Source organism: Pantherophis guttatus, chromosome 6 (assembly GCF_059756535.1).
Source record: "Pantherophis guttatus breed Tessera chromosome 6, ASM5975653v1, whole genome shotgun sequence".
In the NCBI taxonomy this organism is placed as follows: Eukaryota; Metazoa; Chordata; class Lepidosauria; order Squamata; family Colubridae; genus Pantherophis; species Pantherophis guttatus.
The window spans coordinates 94,676,859-94,699,611 of NC_142068.1; the positions used below are offsets into that span (position 1 = coordinate 94,676,859).

Here is a 22,753-nt window from a genome sequence, read left to right on the forward strand (position 1 = left end):
TCCAGCACAATAAAGTACAAATTCACCAGACCATCACTTTCAAAACTATTCAGGTAGCCCTTGACTTAGGACTATATTTGAGCCAAAGTTTCCAGTGCTAAGTGAGACAGTTGCCAAGTGACGTTGGCCCTGTCTTGCCACCGTTGTTAAGTGTATCACTGAAGTTTTTATGTTAGCAACCCGGTGGTTAAGTGAATCTGGCTTCTCCATTGACTTTGATCATCGGAAGGTTGCAAAAGGGGGGATCACGTGACCCCCAAGACACCGCAACCGTCATAAATACATGCCAGTTGCCAAGCATTCTGAATTTTGCTCACGTGACCATGGGGATGCTACAATGGTCACACACATGAAAAACAATTGTAAGTCCCTTTTTTCCAATGCCGTAGTGACTTCGAATGGTCATTTAATGAACTGTTGTAAGTGGAGGTCTGCCTGTACCTTCCTTAAATATAAAGGTAAAGGTTCCCCTTGCACATATGTGCTAGTCGTTCCCGACTCTAGGGGGCGGTGTTCATCTCCATTTCAAAGCTGAAGAGCCAGCACTGTCCGAAGACGTCTCTGTGGTCATGTGGCCGGCATGACTCAACGCCAAAGGCTCATGGAACGCTGTTACCTTCCCACCAAAGGTGGTCCCTATTTTTCTACTTGCATTTTTTGTGTGCTTTCGAACTGCTAGGTTAGCAGAAGCTGGGACAAGTAACGGGAGCTCACTCTATTATGTGGCACTAGGGATTTGAACTGCTGAACTGCCAACCTTTCGATCAACAAGCTCAGCGTCTTAGCCACTGAGCCACCGAGCCCCTAACTCTAAAGGTAGCAACATCTTATTTATTTCAGTTTAGCTTCTGATGCTTCATACTGCAATAGACCCCAATGTTTATGATGCTGGGTAAGGATAATATTAGAGTTATGGGCCTGAATTTTGCCTAAGAACCTACATTTATAGCCCTGATATTTCATCATGTGTGAAAAGCCATCAGAAGACACTGTGGGTAAAATTCTAGTTTTTCCATAATTACTGCTTTCTTCACAGTTTCAGATTTTCCTTTTAAGCCAAGGGAAAAAGAATTTGTAGAATAATTATAGAATAATAGAGTCGGAAGGGACCCAGAAGATCTTCTAGTCCAACCCAGGGGTGAAATGCTCCCGGTTCGGACCGGCTTGGGCGGGTAGGTAGCAATGGCAGCTGGCAGTTCGGAGAACTGGTAGCAAAAATCCCTTCCCCTCCCCCAGCCTCCAGCTTGCTTACCTTCGCACGTCTGCCTTGCTTCGCTTGCTGTAATCCCTGCAATCCATTGCATCAGCAAGCAACTGAATCTCCCTGCCTGCAATCAAGCTCATCGGTGAGCAGCTCTATCTGCCTGCCTGCCTGCCTGTAAGTTTTTTTCCCCTTTGGGAGCTTTAAAAAAAATAGTTAATTGGGGTTTTTTTAGTTGTTCTTTTTTTAGACCTAGCCATTTAAAGTTTAGGAAGTTTTAAATTTAGCTGCTTTTATATAAAAATAAAAATAAAATAAAATAATATTTGTGCAGCTTTCTGAGATTTTGTGTGTTTTTGTAGTGTTTCACTCTAACTCCACAAACACACAAAATCTCACAAAGCTGTATGTGGAATTTTGAGTGTGTAAAGTGTGAAAGTTGGTTTTTTGGACTTTTTGTGGCTGTGCAAGGTTCCTGCTTGTTGCAGGGGCCATTTTGGGTCTAGCACAGCTGCTTTTACATTGTGGGTGAGCCAGTTGTGTTGTGTTGTGTGTGTAAAGTGTGAAAGTTGTTTTTTTGGGCTTTTTGTGGCTGTGTGAGGTTCCTGCTTGTTGCAGGGGCCATTTTGGGTCTAGCACAGATGCTTTTACCTTGTGGGTGAGCCAGTTGTGTTGTGTTGTGTTTTGTAGGTTAAAAAAGGGCAAAGAAGTGATGTTGACTTGGCCACGCCCACCTGACCAACAAGCCATGCCCACCCAGTCACCTGACCACCAAGCCCCACCCACTAATTAAGCCACGCCCACAGAACTGGTAGCGAAAATTTTTAGATTTCACCCCTGGTCCAACCCCCTGCTTGGCTATACCATTTCAGACAAATGGCTGTCTAATCTCTTCTTAAAAGCCTCCAGTGATGGAGCATCCACAGTTTCTGAAGGCAAGACATTCCACTGGTTGATTGCTCTCACTGTTAGAATATTTCTCCTTACTTCTTGGTTGCTTCTCTCCTTGGGTAGTTTTCATCTATTGTTTCTTGTCTTGCCTTTTGATGCTTTGGAAAATAGTTTGACCCCTCCTCTTTGTAGGAGCCCCTGAAATATTGGAACACTGCTATCCTGCCTCCCCCAGTCCTTCTTTTCACTAGACTAGATATAACCAGTTCCTATTAAGATTGCCGGGAGAAATATCAACAACCTCAGATATGCAGATGATACCACTCTAATGGCAGAAAGTGAAGAGGAATTAAAGAGCCTCTTAATGTGGGTGAAGGAGGAGAGTGCAAAAGTTGGCTTGAAACTCAACATTAAGAAAACTAAGATCGTGGAATTTGGCCCTCTCAATTCCTGGCAAATAGGTGGGGAAGAAATGGAGGTAGTGACAGATTTTATTTTCCTGGGCTCCAAGATCAACGCAGATGGGGACTGCAGCCAAGAAATTAAAAGATGCTTGATCCTGGGGAGGAAAGCTATGGCAAAGCTAGACAGCATACTAAAAAGCAGAGACATCACCCTGCCAACAAAAGTGCGTATAGTCAAGGCTATAGTTTTCCCAGTTGCAATGGATGGCTGTGAAGGTTGGACCATAAGGAAGGTTGAGCGCCAAAGAATTGAGGCCTTTGAACGATGGTGCTGGAGAAGACTCTTGCAGGTCCCTTGGACTGCAAGGTGATCAAACCAGTCAGTCCTAGAGGAGATCAACCCTGACTGCTCTTTAGAAGGCCAGATCCTGAAGATGAAATTCAAATACTTTGGCCACCTAATGAGAAGGAAGGACTCCCTGGAGAAGAGCTTAATGCTGGGAACGATTGAGGGCAAAAGAAGAAGGGGACGACAGAGAAAGAGGTGTCTGGATGGAGTCACTGAAGCAGTCGGCATGACCTTAAATGAACTCCGGGGGATGGTAGAGAGTGATGAAATGTAAAATTTGTTACTACCAGTTCTGTGGGCATGGCTTGGTGGTGGGGTAATGTGACTGGGTGGGCGTGGGCAACTTTTTTATTTTTTTACTTTTAAAAGCATTTTTTCTACAACTTTAAGAGGTTGCAGAAAAAAATGCTTTTAGAAGCCTCTGACGATCAGGCAATTCAGCTGGGATCGCCAGAGGCTTTTAAAGGCATTTTTTTTCCTACAACCTCTTTGGCTGAAGAGGTTGCAGAAAAAAATGCTTTTAAAAGCCTCTGATGGTCCCAGCTGAGCTGCGCGATCATCAGAGGCTTTTTTCTTTACTTTTAAAAGCATTTTTTTCAGCCAAAGAGGTTGCAGGAAAAAATGCTTTTAAAGTAAAAAAAAAAAACAGCCTCTGATGATCACGCGGCTCAGCTGGGCATGGGGGGGGGAGCAGGAATTTTTGCTACCGGTTCTCCGAACCACCAGCCACCATTGCTACCAGATCGGGCGATCCGGTCCGAACCGGGAGCATTTCACCCCTGATGGTAGAGGACAGGAAGGCCTGGAGGAACATTGTCCATGGGGACGTGATAGGTCGGACACGACTTCGCAACTAACAACAAAAACCAGTTCCTGTAATCATTCTTTGTGTGTTTTAGGGTTGCAGCCCTCTAATCCTTCTTGTTGCTCTTCTCTGCATATTAACATCTTTTTTATATTGCAGTGGCCAGAACTTGGATGCAATATTCCAAGTGTGGTCTTACTAAGGCTTTGTAAAGCGGTACAAGCATTTCACATGATCTTGATTCTACCCCTCTGTTACAGCAGCCTAGGATTGAATTGGCTTTTAAAATTTAAATTCAAAACACTGGAAGCCGCATCTTTTGAACAAAATTTCAGGAAACGGGATGAGATTCTCTCTCCCAAGCAGACACCGAAATGACTGCTGTCCCAGGGAATTTCACTCTTTGGGGCCGTGACTAAAAATGGCCCGAGGAAGAAAGAAGTTTCTGGAATGTTAATAGCAGCCTTTCCCCAGGGCCAGGACTGGAATGCGCAGGAAGGAATGATCGGCTCAAGGTAACATCTTAGAATAGAAACATCATCATCCTCTAGAAACCAGCGCCAACTTTGTCACCACACTGGAACACATTCACAGCTGAGGAGGTCTGGAGTGGTAACCCTACTTAGGTTACAGATTAAGAGAGTTGGAAGGGACCTTGTAGGTCATCTAGTCCAACCCCCCTCCCATGCCCAGCAGACCCTACACCATTTCTGACAGATGGCAGTCCAATCTCTTCTTGAAAGCCTCCAGGGATGAAGCTCTCACAACTTCTGAAGGCAACTTCTGTTCCATTGGTTGATTGTTCTCACTGTCAGGAAATTTCTCCTTATTTCTAGGTTGAATCTCTCCTTCGTCAGTTTCCATCCGTTGTCTGGCGTTCAGGTGTTTATGTTTTATGTTTTATTAAATTTATATACCACCCTACTCCCGAAGGACTCAGGGCGGTGAACAGGTGCCTTGGAAAATAGCTTGACTCCTTCATCTCTGTGGCAGCCCCTCAAATATTGGAACACTGTTACCATGTCTCCCCTGGTCCTTCTCTTCACTGGACTAGCCATGCCCACTTCCTGTAACCATTCATCATATGTTTTAGCCTCCAGTCCCCTAATCATCTTGGTTGCTCTTCTCTGCACTTTTTCTAGAATCTCAACATTTTTTTTATAGTGTGGTGACCAAAACTGGATGCAGTACTCTAGGTGTAGTCTTACTAGGGCTTTATAGAGGGGTATTGATACCTCATTTGAACTTGATTGTATCCCTCTCCTAATGCAATTTAGGATTGCACTGGCTTTTTTGGCTGCCGCCGCACACTGTTGGCTCATATTTAATTGGTTGTCCACTAAGACTCCAAGATCCCTCTCACAGTCACTGCTATTAAGCCTGGTTTCACCCAGTCTATATGTGTAATTTTGGTTTTTCTTGCCTAAGTGTAAGACTTTACTTTTCTCTACACTGAATTTCATTTTGTTAGATAGGGCCCAGTTTCCAAGACTGTCAAGATCTATCTGGATCTTGAGCCTATCATCTAGGGCAGGGGTGTCAAACACAAGGCCCGTGGGCTGGATCTGGCCCACAGGGTCGTCCTGGAAAATGTAAGGGGCTGGCCTGCATCACTTTGGCCCAGTTTACCCAATGTGAAAAGAAAACATCGGGCCAGCATGGCTTCGGCCCGATCTACCCAGTGCGAAGATGCCAGCAGATTGGGGAGTGGCATCAAACTGGCCATGCCCAGCCAGTTGGTCATACCCACCCAGTCAGCCGACCCCCCCCTCAAGGCCAACCACAGTCCTGATGCGGCCGTCAATGAAATTTTCACACCCCTGATCTAGGGTGTTAGCTATTCCTTCCAGTTTAATATTATCTGCCTAAATAATATCATCGGCCTAAATAATAATAACATTTTACTATTTTAATGGGTTGTTTTATTAGAGTTTTTTGGCCAATTTATTTAATTGTTTTAAATTGCTTTTAATTTTTATATTGTCATGGTTTTATTTTTGGCTGTACACCGCCCTGAGTCCTTCGGGAGAAGGGCGGTATAGAAATTCAATAAAATAAATAAATAAAATAAATCTGCAAATTTGGCATGTTCCCCTTCTATTCCCTCATCTAAGTTGTTTATGAAGATATTGAAGAATACTAGGCCTAGGACAGAACCTTGTGGTACCCCACTGCTTACTTCCCTCCATGTAGCTGTAGTACCATTAAGGACTACTCGTTGAGTACAGTTTGTTAGCTAGAGCTTCCTCAGAGCAAGTCAGTGCTGAATTCAGGGATGTGGGAGCCTTGTTGTAAGTCCAGGTGCTACTCCTTGAAGTTGCAGAGGTTAAAAACTTCTACATTACATACACGCCTCAGTGCCTTTGATGTGTTATGAGTGCTATTGATCTCACTGGAGTAATTGTGCCACAAAGAACAGAGATTGGTCTTCTCTCTGCACATGGTTTGCTCTTAAGGGTGTTCTTTCCCCAGCCCCAGGCAGTATGCACACCAGAGGTGGGTTTCAGCAGGTTCTGACCAGTTCTAGAGAACGGTAGGGGAAATTTTGAGTAGTTCGGAGAACTGGTAGTAAAAATTCTGACTGGCCCCGCCCCCATCTATTCTCTGCCTCCCAAGTCCCAGCTGATCGGGAGGAAATGGGGATTTTGCAGTATCTTTCCCCGGAGTGGGGTGGGAATGGAGATTTTACAGTATCCTTCCCATGCCACATCCACCAAGCCACGCTCACCAAGCCATGCCATGCCACGCCCACCAAGCCACACCCACAGAACCGGTAGTAAAAAAAATTGAAACCCACCACTGGTGTACACTAACTCTAGGCATGGCCTTTTAGGACTATAAGATCCTGTTTTGTTTGTGAGAAAAGCCAGTGATAAATTTCCACTAAAACCTATTTTATTCTTTCTGGGTTGAAATTGGTCAGGTTTTCCAGTTTAGCAGTTCAGTGGTGAGGAACATGGGAAGGTATTCTTTATCAACCTCTGCATGGTTGATGCACCCTGGATCCTGGTGTTAGAATCGAATAGAATAACAGAGTTGGAAGGGACCTTGGAGGTCTTCTAGTCCAACCCCCTGCCCAGGCAGGAAACCCTACACCACTTCAGACAAATGGTTATCCATCATCTTCTTAAAAATTTATAGTTGGTGGACTACAACTCCCAGCATCAGTGGTGGGTTGCCCCCATTTTTTTTTAAATTTGATTTATATGCCACCCTTCTCCGGAGACTCAGGGCGGCTTACAGTGCATTAAGCAATAGCCTTCATACTTTTGTATATTTATACAAAGTCAGCTTATTGCCCCCACAAACCGGGTCCTCAATTTACCCACCTTAGAAAGGATGGAAGGCTGAGTCAACCTTGAGCCTGGTGAGAATTGAACTCGCAGTAATTGCAGGCAGCTGGATGCTAAATGCTGCCTTAGGAGGCATTAGCCTCCTACGCCACTCAGGCTCTTTAGGACCAATTCACAAGAACTGGTAGTAAAACAGGCAGGAGGCCCCGCCCACCGACCCAGATGTCATCAGGAAGTTTCTGCGCATGCTGTGAGCGCACGGTCCCGTTGCGAACTGGTAGTAAAGGTAAGTAGAACCCACCCCTGCCCAGCATCCTTCGCTGGCCAGCTGTAGCCACATCTGGAAAAAATAGTTTTTTCCCTAATCCTGAAAGAAAAGAACAAGGTGCATGAAGATTTCTCCAGGTTTCAAAACTTTCAGACTGCCATTTGTCTGACAATTTGATTGAGGGTCTCCTGCTTGAGTAGGGGGTTGGATTAGATGATCTCCAAGGTCCCTTCACTCTGTATTCTGCGATTCTTTCTTACACGTAATTATGGGTAGCGAATGTGCATGGAGGAAGTGTAGTGTGAGATAATACGAGGAGCAAAGGAGGGTTTTGTAAATGAAGTGTGAATTCTACATTTTTCTCCTCCTTTCTCTGGATTTTCTGCCAAACTTAGAACTTTTCCTGCCCTAGAATATAAACAGCTCTAACTGAGGTAACAGCACAAATGGAAGTTAGATAAAGCTCGCAAAGTCCAAGATATCTCATTTAAAATTATAAATATTTATTGCTTGGGAAAACAAGCTGATTTCTTCCACAGAATGAAAAGTTTCCATGACCTGATACAATACCCCTGACTTGAACACTGCCTGGAGGATGTCTGGTTTATTTCTGGGGTGGGGGTGGGGTCCTAGATTAGTTGGAGTGATAACTCACAGCTTTTCACTATGCTGGCTAACTGAAATCCAAGACTTCTAGAAGCCCTTGGCTAGAGAGGATTGGGAATAAGGACAATCCATTTAACTGGGGGCTGACTTTTGAGATTGTGTTTGTGGGGAAAATGTCCACTTTCTCCAAGAGCTATAACTTCTATTTTGTGGTGCAATTTGAAGCACCTATGAAACTCTTCATGACTTATTCCCAGGATCACCCAGAAGTTCTGCTTAAGAACATCGCCTCAATTTAAGATTTGAGGAAATGAGAACTGCACATTTAGCTGAATAAAGGAGAGGAAAATGAGGCTAATATATTCTTATTAACAAGAGGGGACTACATACAGTAGATTAAGTCTTATTCATTTTCCTATTATTTCGCTTGTGAAATCTCCATTATGGCTCCTAAGTATTCTTATAGACTGTTTAATTTTTTAATGTTATAGTTAGGTCTCTTGAAGATTAAGTGTTAGTTATGGAAAGATTTGGAAATGTCTTTTCTTTTCTACAGAGCTTTCTCCATTTAAGCTTTCCAGATGTGGAGTGAAAAAAAATCTTGTACACCAGCAGATGGCAACAAGAATAAGCAATGCCTGTAAGACTTCCATACCACCACCTCTGCCATTAAAACAAGTCAGAAATTATCAATCCCATCCACTATGAACATAGAGAAGAACTGAAGAAGTTCCACAACCATCAGCCAAAGCTATGGACATTTCAAACTATCAGAAACACAAGTTAGCTTCTTAGCATTCTTCTATAAGCTAGAAATGGGACAGCATGGTATCATCAGAAGATCTAGCATTATCACTGTGCCTCTGAGCAAGAGAAGCGCAATGAGTTGCATCCTTGGGGATGCAAGAACCAGTGCTTAAGAGAAGGTATCCTCTTTTTAAAATTTCTATGCTTTGAGTTATTTTTAGTATTTGTACAGTGTAGCATTCCTCTGAAGAAGCCATCAAGGTGATGTCAAATCAAAATAACATACATACCCTACAGCAAACGATAACTAACTTCATAAAACATGGAGCTACTGACAACCATTTAAGAGTCCAGATTAAAATGAACGATGTGGCTTTTCTCAAAACTGAGAAAGCATAAATCAAACACAACTATGAAAGGAGAGGCCCTCCGACTTCTCATTTTCCTCTCTCATGCGCTGATGCTTCTGTAATGAATGAAATGTTGGAGAATTCTTGGAAATCTCCTCTTAGAGAAATAGAGGAAGTTTAAATACTTAACCAAACTGTAGAGATGTAAAATTTGGACTAGAGCGAAGAACAGAAACAAATCTCACACTTAACATAGGCATGAACGCAACCTATATTGTCTACATTCTCCACACCTGCACTAATGTAGGACCTCTACAGGGGAGGGATTCAGCCGGTTCAGATCGGTTCGGGAAAACTAGATGCTAATTTTACTCTGGTTCATCGAACCGGTAGTTACAAGGAATGGCTGGCCCTGCCTACCCCACCCCTCCTAGGAGTCTCCACACAGCCCATTTTGGATGCCAGGTAAATTCAGAGCCCGCGTGGAGGCTCTGGGAGGGCAAAAAATGGGCCTCCTGGAAGTCTGTAAATGGGCTCATTTTCGGCCTCCGGAGGGCCTCCAGACCCCAGAGGAGGCTGTTTTCACCCTCCCGGAGGCTTGAGAAAAGACCCCAGAGCCTGGGAAGGATGAAAATGCCCCCCCCTCATCACCATGGTGCAGGAGGCCGAGTAGGCCACGCCCACCATGGCCACGCCCACCCAGCAACCAGGCAGAGAACCAGTTGCTAAAATTTTTGAATCCCACCTCTGGACCTCTACTAGTTTAAAAGACCTGCTTCATTGTAGAGATTTATTGGAATTGCAGTAAGGCAATAAATCCAAGAAGGTTCTAGTTGTGATTGTTGATCCTATTCCCGCAAAACAACAGTCCCAAGATTCCTTAAGGAGAAGAAAAATTATTATACCCATGTGTAAAGTGTTGGCTGTGTCTGTGATATATTCTACTTAGGACGCTCAGCATTACCCAAAGGAAAACTCAGCACTGAGAGTCATAAATTTCCCTACTTTAAGGCAGAATTTTGCTATGCTTTTCTGAATATACTCAAGAAGAGGACACAACTCTTTCTTTAGACCCTAAGATTGCTACCTCAGTTTCTTCTGTCCCTCAGACATGCATGAGGGTCTAAGAACAGCCGTAGATCCTTCAAGAACTTAAACTATCAACACTTTCAATTGCCCTCTATTGTGGTCCTTTGTTGAATTCAGAGTTAGTTCATGCACAGGAAGAGGCCTCTGGGTCATTGTCCAGGGTCCTGAAAGTGCTGAGTGGGACACAGCTTAATCAGATGTGGCACAGAATACCATTGACCATTTGTGCCATATTTCCTCTCAAAGAAGCTAAAAATGCCCAGAGAAAGATCAGAAATTAAGTTTACCAAATCACATTGTTGTTCTGGTGTAGTTTAGGGATCCAAAACACTTAAGGCGATCAGATTAAGAGATGGGACTCAACGAATTTGACTTCTTTGGGATCAATGCAATCCCATCTACCATTGTCTGTACTGAGCAAGGAATGGAAGTATCTTAGATAGGAATCCCAAAACAAGTTTAATACTTTGAAATGCTGAATCCATTGTTACAGGGTAGTATTTTAAGGGGCAAGATATATTTCTGCCCCTAAAAGCCTTCAGATCACTTCTTAATAGTTTTAAGAATGCAATCAGTAATTTGGCTTTGATTGAATAATTAGGTCCCTTTTTCAGAGTTGAGTTTTATTATAAGGTTGAAAACAGAGAGGAAAATAGGGATTGAGAAGAGATTTAAATATTAAATAAATCATAGTCTTTGATTTCCGTTATCTATAAATAAGGAACTTCAGCCACACATATCAAATGGCCCATTATAATTCATTATCTTTCATTCTCTGGTTAGGACTATTTTGAGGAAGAAAATCTACATAATTGATGCAATCATTAGGAAACCTTCCTAGAAAGATACATTGGGATCCAGCCAATTTTAATTAGTGTTAGCTGTAACTGGTACTTATTATTTCTTTACATTTATTTGTACCCACCTGATTATTTTATAAATAACTCATAGTGGAGAATATATCCAACATACCTCCCTCTTCCTATTTTCTGCAGAACAACAATCCTGTGAAGTGGGTGGGGCTGAGAGGGTGAGTGGACCAAGGTTACCCAGATGGCTTTCATGTCTAAGGCAGGACCATAACTTACCATCTCCTGGTGATCAGCCCAAAGTCACCCAGCTGGCTTTCATGTCTAAAGTAGGACTAAGAACTCACTGTCTCCCGTTTTCTGGCCTGGTGCCTTCACCATTAGATCAAATTGGTCAAAGTGGTAAAGAAGATGATGGCTCTCAGATGAAATCATTGATTTTTACCCTTCCAACAGGATTCAGATCTAGATTTAGTAGAGAAAGTCTTTGATCATGAAGACGGATGATCTACCTTGGAAGAATGATAGGCAGAGAACTGACCTGATGATGCTTCTGGATTCCTTGATACCTTACCAATGTCATCTTGCTGGACCATGTGATACAGCTTTTAGATGGAGGCATGGTGTTGTGATGGCTCAACTCCTATCTTTCCGAATACTAATAAAAGCTGAGCTTGAAGACTTCTGCTTGAGACTTCTTGGGAATTATTTGGGTCAACTATTCTACTTCCCCATGTTAATCCACAGGAAGTGATAATTCACACATTCAGGGTTATAAGCCACTAGACTTCTGATCATACTTATCTGTATTTCTCCTTCCTTGTGTGTCCAAGATTGGCTATTTCCCAGATTTGCATCTATTTTCTGATCATAAGATGACAGAGATTTGGAGAATAAACCAGTAACCTCACAACTCTACAAATACACTGTTCATGGGATGGACAGTGAAAATGGTCCAGAAATAATCCAGTCCAGGAGCCAGAAATGCTGAATAAGGCATCTCTGACTTTCCATATAACCCTTGTGCTAAAACTGCTTCAGAAAAAAAATTAGAGGGTGCATATTCATCCTTGTTATAGCTGTGGATTTGTGATTTTTATTTAAAAATGGTCTTATATATATTTTAAAGCATTGTAGTTAGCCATCCAAGCCATAAAGAGAGTGAGGGGAATGTAAAACCTTTAAATAAAATATAAGTAACCTGCAATTCTCTTATATGAAAGACATTTTTAAATATTGCATCGTTCCTCAAAGAATCATAGTTTGGAGAGGCTGATGAGAATATCATTAAAAGATAATTTTTAAAGTACCCAGGAATGGATTGTGTAGATAAATAAATACCTAGCAAGTTTCAGAATAACTTGAAATATAGTCATCCTATCTTGAAAAGCATTTTCTCTTTTTCAGTTGGATTATGAGTTTTAGAGGAAAGCTGCCAAATTAAAAATGTAATGCTCTGTGTGTGTATGTGTGTGTGTGTGAAAATCCAACAGCAGCTGCTTATAGGGTCAGAAATTCTGAGATTGCTAAATTGAGACTTGCATTACAATAATGGAAAAAATTTCTCCATGATGCCAGCAAATCACTTAAATTACTAAAGAGACAAGGTTTAGTTGGATCTGATCTGTTGGCTTTAGTATATGGAAGTGTTCTTAGTTAAAAAGGCAAATAAAAATAGTGCGTGACTTAATCACAGCAGATAATTTTACTCTTCCTCTTTGTCCTTTACACTCTATAGTAAGGCTACCTCGTGTATAATGGGAGTTAGTGCAATACTACCTATGAGAGACTCTCTCATAGTCCAGAGTGAAAGTTGGCAGTATTAAAACCATTGCATGAATGAAATGTGCTCTCAGGGATAATATTAGCTCTTTATAAACTTATATTTGCCCTTGAGGCATGGAATTATATTGCGCATATGGATGCTGGAAAGAGAGAATGGGACCAGAAAAATCTATTATTTGCAATTTAAACAAATAAAAATCTCAAATCTTTGTACGAGATGATGTACTTGAGGTACTTTTATTAAAAGTCGACAAATTATTTGGAGGATTGGGTATTTTGGTTAAAGTTTAGGAGCATATCTGAGGATTGACATATTTGGATAACACTTAAGATTTTACTTGGCTTCCATGGATTAAAGAAAGTCTGTATTGATTGACTTAATTTCTGTGATCCGGCATGTGTAATTTAAAGTATGTAACACTCTGGTATAATGACAAAACACAATCCTTGTTTTTTGAATTTGGTTCTGGGCAGTTTCAAAGAAATGAGAATAAAGCTATTTGGTGATTTGCCAAAAGTATTATAAGCTACCATATCTAGACTACAAGTACCTGCAACTCTTTCTGCTATTGGGAATTTGTGATTTAACCTAAATAAACTGTGATTCTATCAAGATCTTTGCGTCTATTTTGGACTAAAGATGGAGAAAACTGGACTGGGCAGGAAGCGTCCATGCTGTCCAATGTCTGTGATTCATCCGTTCTGGGACGCTTCTGGTCATGAATATTTTATCACTTATTTCCAGCTGAACAAAAGGGGATACGGGGCTTCTTCACCGAAAGGGAGAAAATGAAAAAAGGTGCTGAGGATGGGCCCAAAATCACCCCCTTCGTTCTCTCTTAACCAACCAGCAGGTTGGGGAAGGGGTGTGAGGAAGGGTGTTGTAAATATAAAAGCAGTTTTAAGTGTCGGAGAGGCAGGAGGCACTTAAGTCTGGGAGAGGGGGAAAAAAAGAGAGGATAAAGAGCTAAACTGGGGGAATTTGTCATCCAATGATCTGCAGTCAACTCCACAACCGGCTGAATCTCTTCCCCTCAAGCCAGCCAGAAACCTGAGCAAGCTTTTTGTAAGAAGAAACACAACAAGCAGCCAGAAAGGAGTAAGCAGGCAGGAGAGAGAGAGAGAGTGAGAGAGAGAGAAGCACCAGCGGAGTGCACTTATCATGCAGAGAGTGCGAAACAGTCAGATGGAGAGAGAAACTGAGGTCTGTTAGGAGAAGGAGGAGGAAGAGGGTTAGTATAGCAGGCGGCAAGGAAAAACGGGCTGCCGGTCCTCTACCTGGAAGAAGCTGGGGAGATGCACTGCACGCCTTCAGCTCTGCTTCCTTCTAAGCGTCCCCTGTACATTGACTTGACCTCTGCTATCCCAGTGACGCTGCCTATTCAGGGCAAGGGAGGGGAAGGGCAGGCGTTTCCTTAAGGTGGATCCCTTAAAGCCACAGCTCTCCCCCACCCCCGGGCTCTCCTCCCTTGGCAGCCACTGCCCTGCAGGAGAATAATTGCTCCTCTCCAGTCAAGAGTAATGAATAGAATAAATAGAACAGAATAACAGAGTTGGAAGGGACCTTGGAGGTCTTCTAGTCCAACCCCTTGCTTAGGCAGGAAACTCTACACCATTTCAGACAAGTGGTTATCCAACATCTTCTTAAAAACTTCCATTGTTGGAGCATTCACAACTTCTGCAGGCAAGTTGTTCCACTGATCAATTGTTCTAATTGTCAGGAAATTCCTCCTTAGTTCTAGGTTGCTTCTCTCCTTGATTAGTTTCCACCCATTGCTTCTTGTCTTACCCTCAAGTGCTTTGGAGAATAGCTTGACTCCCTCTTCTTTATGGTAGTCCCTGAGATATTGGAACACTGGTAGTATGTCTTCTTTTCATTAAATGAGACATACCCAGTTTCTGCAACCGTTCTTCATATGTTTTAGCCTCCAGTCCCCTAATCATCTTGGTTGCTCTTCTCTGAAAAGGAAGAACTCCTGGGAGGCCAAAATCTTAAACCAGCAATGCTGGGGAGGTTGGGGGGTGGGGAAAGGTCCATGAAGGATGCCCAAATATGCCTCCCTGGCAAGACAAGCCCATGAAATGTTCAACTCAAGCAGGTGTGAGGGAACACCTGTGTTTTTCTCCAGGCCTACGAATGCTCTTCGCATCAGATAAAAAGAAACGATTTGGGAGAAGAATTCCCTAATATCAACCGTGTTGAATAATTTTAATTGGGATCCGTTGATCTGTGGAATCACCCCCACAGAAAGCAAGGGAGGGATTTAGAGCAATTTGTTTTACGCACGTTAGGAAGCAAAAGTTATTCACTAGTTAAGGCCCCCGTTTCAGTCCTCTTGAAAACAGACATGGTCTAACAGCTGCCCTTCTTTTTATAGTATCAGGATCTTAGCCAGTACACCCTGAACACTTCATGCTGGAAACAGAGGCATTTCCAGTGGGTGAAGCATTTCTTTGCTACTCATGGCAAGAAACATGGTAAGAAAATTGAATGTGTCAAAAATATTAGAGGCAACAACAAAAATGTCTAAACAAGAAGTAGTTACTCCACATCTAGCTATGCAACTCAGAAGCTACTTCTCCCTTGGTGCAAAAGATAGATTGGATTAACCAGCTTCCTTGACAGAACTACATGTTTTCACTTTGTCTTGTGTCTAAATTCCAGAGGACAGTATGATATCTTGGTGAGAGCAAAGGGAATCCTTAGAGATCTCATTCAGCTGTTTTAATTTCATTAGAAGAACCGATCCAGATATTTGAACAATGAGTTGCCTCCATTCTTTGCTGACCTTGCCATTTTGTTTTCAGTGCCAAAAGTATTTACAATTTTGTTCTGTGCTGTTGAAATCTTGTTTGTAAGAACTGTTGACTGCCCAGAGTCATGAGCTTGAATGAATTTTGTATATTCATTCATATACAAAATGAATGAATGAATGAATGAATGAATGAATGAATGAATGAATGAATATTAAGACAGCAGTTGTGTTAGAAATAAGCCAACAAAGAGTTTTGGACACCTATACTCCAAACAGAACTTCTCCAGGTAAAATATTGCTGCTTTGTAAGATTGCTATCATGATAAATGGAATATAACAGGTATATATATAATATATATAACAATATTACATTATACCCATGTGGAACAGATCAAATATAGGCCTCTCCGCCCACTCACCTACCCCCGCTGCCCCAATTTTTTTATTTATTTGAGGAACAGTGTAGTAGAGAGTTACAATTTCTTTGCGTCGTAAGACTGCCAGTTTGATTAAGGTGCTGGCTTATAGGAACCAGGAGATCATGAGTTCTAGTACCATATTACGCATGAAGCCTAATGGATGACCATGGGACAGTCCCTCTCTCTCTCAGTCCAACCCAATACACCTCACAGGATGGTTGTGGGGAAAATAAGAAACAGGATTATAAAGTATATTGAGAATAAACAATAGCCTGGTACAGTGATGGCTAACCTTTTCCTGACCAAGTGCCCAAAACGCCCGAACCCCCTAAATGCAATGCACGCATGCCCCTCGTGCAAGCACATCACCCCCGCACAGGCATGTGTGCCCCCTGCATGCCCCCCTGCCCCCCCATGCATGTGCACCTGGCACTCCTTCACGCCCCCCACGCATGCACAGCAGAGACCTGAAACAGCTGGCTGGTGGGAGGCACGCGCGCATGTGCGGCAGCAATGAACTGGGGTGACAGCTCGCGTGCCCACAGAGAGGGTGCTATGTGCCACCTCTGGCATGCCTGCCATAGGTTCGCTATCACGGGCCTAGTAACTGAGCACAGGCTGTTTCAAGTGACCTCTCTAAAGTGACCATATCATGTAGTTAGGCAACAGAGAGATCCCACTAAGAAATTATGTTTTCCATAAGGTTTTCTTCCTCCTCCTCTTCTTCTTCTTCTTCTTCTTCTTCTTCTTCTTCTTCTTCTTCTTCTTCTTCTTCTTCTTCTTCTTCTTCTTCTTCTTCTTCTTCTTCTTCTTCTTCTTCTTCTTCTTCTCCTCCTCCTCCTCCTCCTCCTCCTCCTCCTCCTCCTCCTCCTCCTCCTCCTTCTTGTAAATATAACATTCTGTCTATAAATCATTAAACACATAGGAGACCAAAAGGACTAATTTCCAAAACTGCTCTAGGAATTTGGAACAGGTTTGTATGTGGCAAAATACAGGAAGGATTTGATTCTGCATCTGGCATGCTACATATTAAGATCAATCACGATGCAATGCCTGTCAGTTTTCCCAATGAATTTCATCCCAGCTGAGAGAAGAACTAATGATGGGAGCAGACTGATATGCCTCAGAAAACTCTCATTAATCCAAAAGTAAGAAAAGAGTAGAACTCTCTCCAAAAGAACAGGAGAACTAGGAAACTCTGAATCTACCAAGTCAAACACCATCTACTGAACAAACTCTGTTATTGCACTATCCACGTGAGACTTGTCCTTCAAGCCATCTCACTAAAGCAAGAGAACAAGAGCTCACAGATTACCATATGTGCCACTTTAAATGAAGGGATGAACATTATGAAAATTATAGAATATCTCACCATAAGGTTGTCTGTGTCTCTACTGAATCTGCAGTTTAGAGTCATGTTCAATTTAACGGATGGGGAAAACTCTTCTTTTTTCTTTTTTATAATTCATACTTTTAAAATGAGAGTTGAATTAAGTCATCCTTTCAACAAGTACACCTACGATTAGACCAGGGATCAGCAACTTGCGGCTCTGGAGCCACATGTAGCTCTTTCACCCCTCTGCTGCGGCTCCCTGTCACTCAAAATATGCATCACAACCGCCAATGTGCGACACCTACCAGCACACGATTTATTGAACTTTTCAACCCCCGGTAGGCCAACCGTGGATAAATCCAAGAAAAGAAGTTTCAGAAGAAAAGAGAACATTTAATTCAACTACATATGCTAGTTTTGTGGTCGCTCAAGAAATAGTCAGGCACGAGAAGGGTTTTGTGGCTCCCGGTGTTTTCTTTTCTGTGGGAAATGGGTCCAAATGGCTCTTTTGAGTGTTTAAGGTTGCAGACCCCTGGATTAGACCTAGTCCTAGGCAGGCAATTCAAAAATTGACATTCTAACACTCCCCAAATCTGCAGCATGTCTTCCCATTCTGGAGAACCTGTCTCCTGCTATTCAAGACTTCACCCATTTAAGGAATGCAAAACTGTTAGGCCAGATCAACCCACCCTTTCTAGATGACCATACCAGTTGGAGAGTTTTCATTCAGTGTAGCAGGATGATGAAGGCCCTGTGGAGGTATCTAAGCGAATTCTGAGCTCCTTGCCTTTCCAACTGTCATATATGCTTGACAGTTGTGCTCTGCGGGTGGTAGACAAAACCCAACAGCAGAGACTGTCTTCATAAATATCACACAGGAATCAACTTCCAGGAATCTCGTGGATATGAACAACCAGAGAGTAGAAATGTTCTTCTCATTTCTTCAGTTTTGTTTTAGAGCTACCCCAGCAGTCAAAACAGCAGGAACAGAATTAATCAATGTTTCTTTTGACAAGGAATAAGAAGGATCTTCTACATACAACCTGTCACAAAGTCTTCTGTTTGCCAACATATTTTTACAGGATGTATCTATTTGTCACCTCTTTCTCTCTTATCTCAGGAAGGGTCCTTTGTCCCCAAGGATTTTAGTCTCCTCTTTCTCAGCACGAAAAGAAATGGGAACTTGTAAATTTCTTTGACTCCCCTGTTTGAATGATAGCCTCTTGGTTCCTGCAGAAATCCTTTTGATAGATTTGAATAGGGCAGAGTTAGGTTGTCTCTTCAGGTGGTGGATAAGCAAGAAGCAACGGTAACTGAAATACTGAACTCTTTACCATGGTCATGTACATTGTCTGTGGCCATAGGTTCACCTGTTTTCTCAGGTAGCTTTATTGGTAACTTTATGGTTGATTACCCAATTGGCCACTTCAAAATATAGAATATGAAACACAGAATGTTATTAAGGGTAAAGATGGAATAAAACAAACAGGTTACATAAAAAGAATAAAGAATGCAAATCAGATTTCGGTATTACCCCCACAAAATACCCCAACTAGACCCACATATGCAGATCACAACTGAACTGTTTTACTCAAATGTGCAGAGAAGTACAGAGTGCAGAGAAGAGCAATAAAGATGATTAGGGGGCTGGAAGCTAAAACATGCGGAGAACGGTTGCAGGAACTGGGTATGTCTAGTTTAATGAAAAGAAGGACTGGGGTGACATGATAGCAGTGTTCCAATATCTCAGGGGCTGCCACAAAGAAGAGGGAGTTAAGCTATTCTCCAAAGCACCTGAGGGTAGGACAAGAAGTAATGGGTGGAAACTAATCAAGGAGAGAAGCAACTTAGAACTAAGGAGAAATTTCCTGACAGTGAGAACAATTAACTAGTGGAACAACTTGCCTCCAGAAGTTGTGAATGCTCCAACACTGGAAGTTTTTAAGAAGATGTTGGATAACCATTTGCCTGAAATGGTGTTTAGGGTTTCCTGCCTAAGCAATGGGTTGGACTAGAAGACCTCCAAGGTCCCTTCCAACTCTGTTATTCTATTCCAAATAAAGGGCTGTGTTATGTGTGATTTTTTTTAAAAAAATTCTGCGCACATGTGAAATATGTTGTTTTAATGTAAGGATCTAGTGTACGGTCCAAGATATTGACTTCTCTCTTTCTTACAAAATTGACATTCAAATCATGTATGGGTAATATCTTCTAACTCTCGAGCTCCAGAAGTACAGATCCATTCATTATAAGGGTCATCTTCCTTGAGGGTCGTTGAAAATGCCACATCCTCAGTCCAAGTTAAAGTAAAAACAATTGTTGCCACAGGCATTGGACTCTCCACGTGGAGAGATCTGGATAAGATGATATTAAAGTATATCTGGCAGGGGAAGAAGGCACGAGTCAAACTGAAACACCTACAGGATAAACGAGATAGAGGAGGAATGGGGCTCCCAGACTGGCAAATCTACTACAAAGCATCTATTACAAAGCATCCATTAACATGGATCAAAGAGTGGATTGAACTAAAAAACAAACGCATACTAACATTAGAAGGTTTTGATTTGACGAAAGGATGGCACGCATATCTATGGGAAGAGAAACCTAAAAAACATGAACAATTCCGAAGGCATATGGTAAGAGACACACTACTAAAGACTTGGACTGAAATTAGGAAAAACCATTACGACGGCATCCCACGGTGGATTTCAACAATGGAAGCACAAATATATCCAAATACCATGGACACAAATAAAATGAAGACGTATCAAGATCTTTTAAACGAGGAGGCGAAATTAAAAACCAGAGAAGAATTAAAAGAACAAGGTGTGGAAATTGACTGGTGGCCATACCTACAATTAAAATCCAGATACAAATCAGACATGGAGAAATATGGAATTCAAAAAGAACCAAACGATTTGGATAAAATATTACTGGGCCCAAACGAGAAATTAATAACCAAAATTTACAATTTTTTACTTACATACAAATTAGAAGAGGAAATAGTAAAAGAAAACATGATCACATGAGCGAAGAACTTTGGATATAGTATTGAACTAACCAAATGGGAAAAATTATGGAAAGTTAATAATAAATTGACACTATCAGTATCATATAAAGAAAATGCCTATAAGATGTTTTATAGATGGCATCTCCCCCCAGCACGGATTTCAAAAATGTCCCCCAATACTTCACCACTGTGTTGGAAATGCAAAAAACAAAAAGGGACATATTACCACATGTGGTGGTTATGCCCAAAAGCAAAACAATTTTGGAATAAAATAAAAACCCAACTGGAAGAAATAACAGCACAAAAAATACCATTAAGACCGGAAACATATTTATTAGGTATATTTACTAAAAATTACGAAAAAGAAACAATATATTTAATCACACATGTTTTGACCGCAGCGAGAATCATCTTCGCACAGAACTGGAAATTAAAAGAAATCCCAACGCAAGATAAATTAATATCGAAAGTAATGGAATGTGCCGAGATGGACAAACTCACCAAAGAACTCCAAGAAAAGGAAGAATCTGAATACTACCTGGTTTGGGAAAAATGGTATCAATGGTTGGAGAAAAAGAAAACAAAATAAAAGATGACCCTAAAACTTGAACTAACTCGTGTACCAAATAAGACATATTAGAGTTAAAATAGAACTTTAAAATATCGTTATATAAGGAGAGATGTGGATAGAGATATTGAGAAATGTAATTTACCAATGTACTATCTTAAGAAATAAGACACCAAGTTTAAATGTTGTATATGTAATGTATTGTTTTACTTGTATTTTTTCTTTTTCTGTGTGTGTATGTTTTTAAAATTAATAAAATTAAAAAAAAACAAAAAAAACCAATTGTTGCCACAAGCATTGGACTCTCCATGTGGAATTGGTGTACGTGAAAGATAACACATAGGAACGTATCATCTCAGACAGTCAAATATATTGGCCTGAGATTGGGTCTGATGCGCTGATAAATGATCTGATAGATCAGACTGCCGATGCTTGGTAATCGGATCATGAAAATAAGATTATAGAACCCCATAGAAGGATAATGATCTTTGAGCTCCATAATTCATACCTGGAACTCTGCCACTCCTTCGTGGTTACTTCAATCCACACATGCACACAATCACTGTGATGAATTGTCACCAAATCAAGTTGTTGCATCAACAATTTCCATCCCGGACTATTATTAAGAGCAGCCAATTAAGGTAATTCAGGAAGAACAATCTATGCATATGTATAGCTGAACAGCTGGACCAGGATGCTCATCGGAGCTAAACTGAAATGTTTCGATTGCTTTGAATGCAAAGAGAATCAGTTGTCTGAATCTATTATCAGCTCCCCAAAGAACATGTTGAACCAATGCAGCTATGTTGGATGGTCCACTGTGTTTTCATATTCCATCCTTTGTCCTTCTTGGTTCATTGAGTTCATTGAATATCCGTACTTTGGCCAAGTGGAGTTGAAAGACTCCCTAATATGATGGGTAGTCTTCCATAATATAAACACCAAAGGTCAGATGTAGAACATAAACAGAATAATTACATGACTGTCAGAGAAACACGTTCCTCTACTGATCTTGAGTTTATGAAAAGGAGTAGTTATTTTGATCAGATATTTGTAAAACAAAGGCAGGTGTTGGATTAGGAGCCAGGATACCAGTTTCTAGTCTTCTCTCAGCCACAAAAGCTCTCTGCATGAATTGGGCCAGTCCAGGGATGAAATCCAGTAGGTACTGACAGGTTCTGGAGAACCGGTAGCGGAAATTTTGAATAGTTCGGAGAACTGGTAGCGGAAATTTTGCGTAGTTCGGAGAACCGGCAAATACCACCTCTGGCTGGCCCCAGAGTGCGGTGGGAATGGAGATTTTGCAATATCCTTCCCCCAGGAGTGGGGAGGGAATGGAGATTTTTCAGTATCCTTCCCCGGCCACTCCCACCAAGCCACGCCCACCGAACCGGTAGTAAAAAAAATTATATTTCGCCATTGGGTCAGTCCCTCCTCTCTGCCTCTAAAGCCATTGTGATGTAGTAACGAAAGGGGTGGATTTGGCCCAGAAGACCCGAGTGCAAAACAGGACGCAGCCATTGTTGCCTCCAAATGTTATCAAAACTGTGGCTGATCTGTAAGTATGATTATTCTTATTTTATAGGACATGAACATTGTCTGGGGAAGAGCGGATTCTGCTAAGCTTGCAACTTTGCACCAGCAACGCAGCAATGCAAAATGGAAACCGATGACCAAGACAGACAGAGAGCCATGGAAGTTAACAAAGCAAGGAAGCTACTAATTATGATGAAACCAGATGTCAACTTCCCATGCTTCTGTTTTTGCTAAAATATAAAGAATGGCACAACGTATGCAGGACTTTTATTTTACCCCAAGAGCAAAATTCTGAGCCGTGAGTCAGAGTAACTTATGGTAATGTACTACGACGTGGTCCTGTATAAGAATCCAGTCTGATGTTTGATCCATTGGATAGTCTGACCTACAAGCATTGATTGGTATTTCATTTAAGTGTCAAAACTGGGAGACATTACTCTAGGACCATGATGGCGAACACGCGTGCCACAGGTAGCATGCAGAGCCATATTGGTGGGCATGCGAGCGTTGCCCTCGCTCAGCGCCAGCTGATTT

At 41.8% G+C, this 22,753-nt stretch overlaps 1 protein-coding gene across 1 annotated transcript in view; it reads right to left on the reverse strand.

Moving 5' to 3' along the window:
* The window catches only part of LDB3 (LIM domain binding 3), a 176,387-nt gene extending 162,423 nt beyond the window's left edge, over window positions 1-13,964 (reverse strand). Inside the window, exon 1 of the mRNA XM_034435375.3 lies at window positions 13,876-13,964. The gene's annotated coding sequence lies outside the window, so the exon portion shown is untranslated. The remainder of the gene's footprint in view (window positions 1-13,875) is intronic.
* Between the last annotated feature and the right edge of the window lie 8,789 nt (window positions 13,965-22,753).